Source organism: Salvelinus sp. IW2-2015, linkage group LG32 (genome assembly GCF_002910315.2).
Source record: "Salvelinus sp. IW2-2015 linkage group LG32, ASM291031v2, whole genome shotgun sequence".
Taxonomy (NCBI): domain Eukaryota; kingdom Metazoa; phylum Chordata; class Actinopteri; order Salmoniformes; family Salmonidae; genus Salvelinus; species Salvelinus sp. IW2-2015.
In genome coordinates, this window is record NC_036871.1 from 27,792,309 (window position 1) to 27,798,308 (window position 6,000).

General features: G+C 41.9%; 1 protein-coding gene across 1 annotated transcript in view; it reads left to right on the forward strand.

The window, feature by feature from the left end:
- The window catches only part of LOC111957158 (gamma-1-syntrophin), a 36,593-nt gene that overhangs the window by 20,019 nt on the left and 10,574 nt on the right, over positions 1-6,000 (forward strand). The gene's annotated exons all lie outside the window — the stretch shown is intronic.

Sequence of the window (6,000 nt, forward strand, 5' to 3'; positions counted from 1 at the left end):
GAGAGGGGTTAGGAATGTAGCTAGTAAAGAGCATCTCAACACCTAGCATAGTATTAGCAACCTCTGAGAAATGTAAATATAATGCAGCCTGAGGGCAGTGTGAGAGAGACCAGCGTCTCTAGGGGGCAAATGTGGAGTGGAATAAGTGAGGGGTCACATTGAGCATAATAATGATGAGTCACTGTCAATACTGTACTGTGTGGAAGAGAGTGTTTTCTGGCTGCCGCCACCTCGCTCATCTCTTACTGTACCAAGATGCATGAAAGAGGTTGTTACCCAGATATGATTACCGTGCATTCAGAAAGTTTTCAGACCCCTTGACTTTTTCCACATTTTGTTACTGTTACAGCCTTATTCTAAAAATTATTAATTTATTTAAAAAATGTTCATCAATCTACACACAATACCCCATAATGCCAAAGCCAAAATGGGGTTTAAGAAATGTTATCAACAATAAAAAAAATAAAGAATGAAATATCACATTTACATAAGTAATCAGGCCCTTTACTCAGTACTTTGTTGATGCACCTTTGGCAGCGATTACAGCCTTGAGTCTTCTTGGGTAGGACGCTATAAGCTTGGCACACCTGTATTTGGGGAGTTTCTCCCATTCTTCTGTGCATATCCGCTCAAGCTATGTCAGGTTGGATGGGCAGCGTCACTGCACAGCTATTTCCAGGTCTCACCAGAAATGTTAGATCGTGTTCAAGTCCGGGTTCTGGCTGGGCCGCTCAAAGCTATTTAGAGACTTGTCCCGAAGCCACTCCTGCATTTTCTTGGCTCTGCATTTTCTTGGCTGTGTGCTTGGGGTCGTTGTCCTATTTGAAGGTGAACCTTCGGCCCGGTCTGAGGTCCCGCGTGCTCTAGAGCAGGTTTTCATCAAGGATCTCTCTGTACTTTGATCCGTTCATCTTTCCATTGATCCTGACAAATCTCCCGGTCCCTGCAGATGAAAAACATCCCCACACCATGCTTCACCGTAGGGATGGTGCCATGTTTCCTCCAGATTTGACGCTTGGCATTCAGGCCAAAGAGTTCAATCTTGGTTTTATCAGACCAGAGAATCTTATTTTGAATGTTCTGAGACTTTTTTAGGTGCCTTGGGAAACACCAAGCAGGCTGTCATGTGCCTTTTACTGAAGAGTGGTTTCCGTCTGACCATTCTACCATACAGGCCTGATTGGTGGGGTGCTGCAGAGATGGTTGTCCTTCTGGAAGGTTCGCCCATCTCCACAGAGGAACTCTGGTGCTCTGTCAGAGTGACCATCAGGTTCTTGGTCACATCCCTGACCAAGACCATTCTCCCCCGATTGTTCAGTTTGGCCAGGCGGGCCAGCTCTAGGAAGAGTCTTAGTGGTTCCAAACTTCTTCCATTTAAGAATGATGGAGGCCACTGTGTTCTTGGGAACCTTCAATGTTGCAGAAATGTTTTGGTTCCCTTCCCCAGATCTGTGCCTCAACATAATCCTGTCTCGGGGCTCTACGGACAATTCCTTCCACCTCATGGCATGGTTTCTGCTCTGACATGCACTGCCAACTCTGGGAACTTATATAGACAGGTGTGTGCCTTTCCAAATCATGTCTAATCAATTGAATTTACCACAGGTGGACTCGCATCAAGTTGTAGAAACATCTCAATGATGATCAATGGAAAAAGGATGCACCTGAGCTCAATTTTGAGGCTCATAACAAAGGGTCTGAATGATTATGTAAATAAGGTATTGTTTCAGTTTGTTTTTTTCAACAAATTTGCCACATTTTTTATAAACCTCAGACTGAGGGGAAGGTTCACCTAACTAGCTAGCCATTTCACATCGGTTACACCAGCCTAATCTCAGGAGTTGATAGGCTTGAAGTCATTAACAGCAGAGCTGCTGGCAAAACACACGGAAGTGCTGTTTGAATGAATGCTTACGAGCCTGCTGGTGCCTATCATCGCTCAGTCAGACTGCTCTATCAAATCATAGACTTAATTACAACATAATAGCACACAGAAATACGAGCCTTAGGTCATTAATATGGTCGAATCCGGAAACTATCATCTCGAAAACAAAACATTTATTATTTCAGTGAAATACGGAACCGTTCCGTATTTTATCTAACGGGTGGCATCCATAAGCCTAAATATTCCTGTTACATTGCACAACCTTCAATGTTATGTCATAATTACGTAAAATTCTGGCAAATTAGTTCGCAACGAGCCAGGCGGCACAAACTGTTGCATATACCCTGACTCTGCGTGCAGTGAACGCAAGAGAAGTGACACAATTTCACCTGGTTAATATTGCCTGCTAACCTGGATTTCTTTTAGCTAAATATGCAGGTTTAAAAATATATACTTCTGTGTATTGATTTAAGAAAGCATTGATGTTTATGGTTAGGGACAGTCGTGCAACGATTGTGCTTTTTCGCAAATGCGCTTTTGTTAAATCATCCCCCGTTTGGCGAAGTTGGCTGTCTTTGTTAGGAAGAAATAGTCTTCACAGAGTTCGCAACGAGCCAGGCGCCCAAACTGCGTCACAAAGAAATTCATGTTAGCAGGCATATTAACTAAATATGCAGGTTTAAAAATATATACTTGTGTATTGATTTTAAGAAAGGCATTGATGTTTATGTTAGGTACCTTTTCGCGAATGTGCACCGCATCGATTATATGCAACGCAGGACACGCTAGATAAACTAGTATATCATCAACCATGTGTAGTAACGATGGTATGTTATAACGAGTGATTATATTGATTATTGATTGTTTTTTATAAATAAGTTTAATGCTCTAGCAACTTCCTTGGCTTCTTACGCATTCCATAACAGGCAGACTCCTCGTGGAGTGCAATGAGGCAGGTGGTTAGAGCGTTGGACTAGTTAACCGTAAGGTTGCAAGATTGAATCCCCGAGCTGACATGGTAAAAATCTGTCGTTCTCCCCCTGAACTAGGCTAGGCCGTCATTGAAAATAAGAATGTGTTCTTAACTGACTTGCCTAGTTAAATAAAGGTGTAAAAATATATATATTATTATATATTTTTTTTAATCGGCCAAATCGGTGTCCAAAATACTGATTTCCTGATACTACTGATAAGACAGACTACGGTTTGCAACTGCACATGGGGACAAAGATGTTACTTTTTGGAGAATGTCCTCTGGTCTGATGAAACAAAAATAGAACTGTTAGGCCATAATGACCATCGTTATGTGTTGGAGGAAAAGGGGGAGGCTTGCAAGCCGAAAAACACCATCCCAACCGTGAAACACAGGGGTGGCAGCATCATGTTGTGGGGGTGCTTTGCTGCAGGTGGGACTGGTGCACTTCACAAAATAGATGGCATCATGAGGTAGGAAAATTATGTGGGTATATTGAAGCAACATCTCAAGACATCAGTCAGGAAGTCAAAGCTTGGTCGCAAATGGGTCTTCCAAATGGACAATGACCCCAAGCATACTTCCAAGTTTGGCAAAATGATGGCTTAAGGACAACAAAGTCAAGGTATTGGAGTGGCCATTCACAAAAGCCCTGACTCTCAATCCTAGAGAGAATTTGTGGGCAGGAACTGAAAAAGCGTGTGCGAGCAAGGAGTCCTACAAACCTGACTCAGTTACTCCAGATCTATCAGCAGGAATGGGCCAAAATTCCCCCAACTTATGGAGGGAAGCTTGTGGGAGGCTACCCAAAACATTTGAACCAAGTTAAACAATTTAAAGGCAATGCTACCAAATACTAATTGAGTGTATGTAAACTTCTGACCCACTGGGAATGTGATGAAAGAAATCAAATCTGAAAGAAATCATTCTCTCTACTATTATTCTGACATTTTACATTCTTAAAATAAGTGGTGATCCTAACTGACCTAAGACAGGGAATTTTACTAGGATTAAATGTCAGGAACGGAGAAAAACTGAGTTGAAATGTATTTGGCTAAGGTGTATATAAACTTCCAACTTCAACTGTATATGTTTTTGCTGTATGTTCTTTGTTTTAGAGCCAACCAAATTGGAGAAGTGGTTTATCCACACATCTTCTTTTTGGATAGATAACTCTTTGTGTTGTTGTTTGTTTAGAGTTTTCCAATTTTCCCAGAAGTGGTTAGATTCTATGGATTTTTCAATTACTTTGAGTTGATTTCTGACGTGCTGTTCCTTCTTTTTCCATTGTGTATTTCTGTATTGTTTTAGAGATTCACCATAGTGAAGGCGTAGGCTCAGGTTTTCTGGGTCTCTATGTTTTTGGTTGGATAGATTTCTCAATTTCTTTCTTAGGTTTTTGCAATCTTCATCAAACCATTTGTCATTTTTGTTAATTTTCTTAGGTTGTCTGCCTGAAAATTTTACATTTGATAGGGAAGTTGAGATGTCAAATATCCTGTTTAGGTTTTCTACTGCCAAGTTTACACCTTCACTATTACAGTGCAACCTTTTGTCCAGGAAATTGTCTAGAAGGGTTTGAATTTGTTGTTGCCTAATTGTTTTTTGGTAGATTTCCATACTATTTTCCTTCCARCTTGTCAGGCGTGTGCGTACTTGTGCTGAAGTCAGGTGCAGGAGAGCAGAGAATTGTGAACAGGTGCACACTTTATTTCGGCAGGAGAGAGATACAGACGGACGCTGCGTCAAAAACCTCCAGCCAACAAGGGAAAGTGTAAAGCGCGCAAAACAGTCACAACACATCAAATGTATACAAACAGACTTTGTGAAATAACACGGGAAAAACGCACGCAAGACTAGTGCGTACAAAAACACGTAACACACAAACAATCTCACACAAAGACATGAGGGGGAACAGAGGAATAAATACATGTAGTGTGATTGGGGAATGAAAACCAGGTGTGCAGGGAACAAGACAAAACAAATGGATACATGAAAAATGGAGCGGCGATGGCTAAAAAGCCAGTGACGTCGACCGCCGAACGTTGCCCGAACAAGGAGAGTAGCTGACTTCGGCGGAAGTCGTGACACATCTATAGCATTTCTTAACATTATTAATTTCCTTGATTAACATTGATTAACATTATTAATTTCATGATTGAGCATAGCTCTGTTCAAGTAGAGTGTGATTTTTATGTGATCTGATAGGGGTGTCAGTGGACTGACTGAACGCTCTAATAGACTCTGGGTTTAGGTCAGTGATAAAGTAGTCTACAGTACTACTTCCAAGAGATGAGCTATAGGTGTACCTACCATAGGAGTCCCCTCAAAGCTTACCATTYACTATGTACATACCCAGCGTCCGACAGAGCTGCAGGAGTTGTGACCTGTTTTTGTTGGTTATGTTGTCGTAGTTYTGTCTAGAGCGGCATATGGGGAGGGAATGCTGTCACCTCCAGGTAGGTGTTTGTCCACCTGTGTGCTGAGGATGTCGGGTTCTTGTCCAGTTCTGGCATTTAYGTCYCCACAGACTAGTACATGTCCCTGAGCCTGGAAATTGTTGATCTCCCCCTCTACGATGGAGAAGCTGTCATCGTTAAAGTATGGGGATTCTATTGGGGGGATATAGGTAGCACAATGAGGACATTTTTCTCTGTTGAGATAATTTCATTAGTAATTTCTAGCCAGATGTAAAATGTTCCTGTTTTGACTAATTTAATAGAGTAGGTTAGGTCTGCTCTATACCAAATGAGCATACACCCTGAGTCTCTTTCCTGTTTCACACCTGGTAGTTTGGTGGATGGAACTACCTGCTCTATGTAACCTAGAGGGCAACCAGTGGGTCCGTCTCCTTTATACCATGTTTCTTGTAGGATGACAATGTCTGTATTTCCAATTTATTTGATTAAGTCTGGGTTCATGCTCTTTAGGCCAAAGGCAGATGACCTCAGACCRTGTATATTCCAGGATGAGAAAGTAAAAGCTTTGTGTTCCAATGTGTCTAGTGTTGTTTTTGTGTGATTTAGGCCCTGACCATCACAGTAGGTGTGAGTTGAGCATGTTGAGCATGCTCTCTCTCTCTCTCTCTCGTGTGTCCGTGAGTAATAAAGCTGTGCCGCCACTGGAGAAGAGAGCAGAGAGA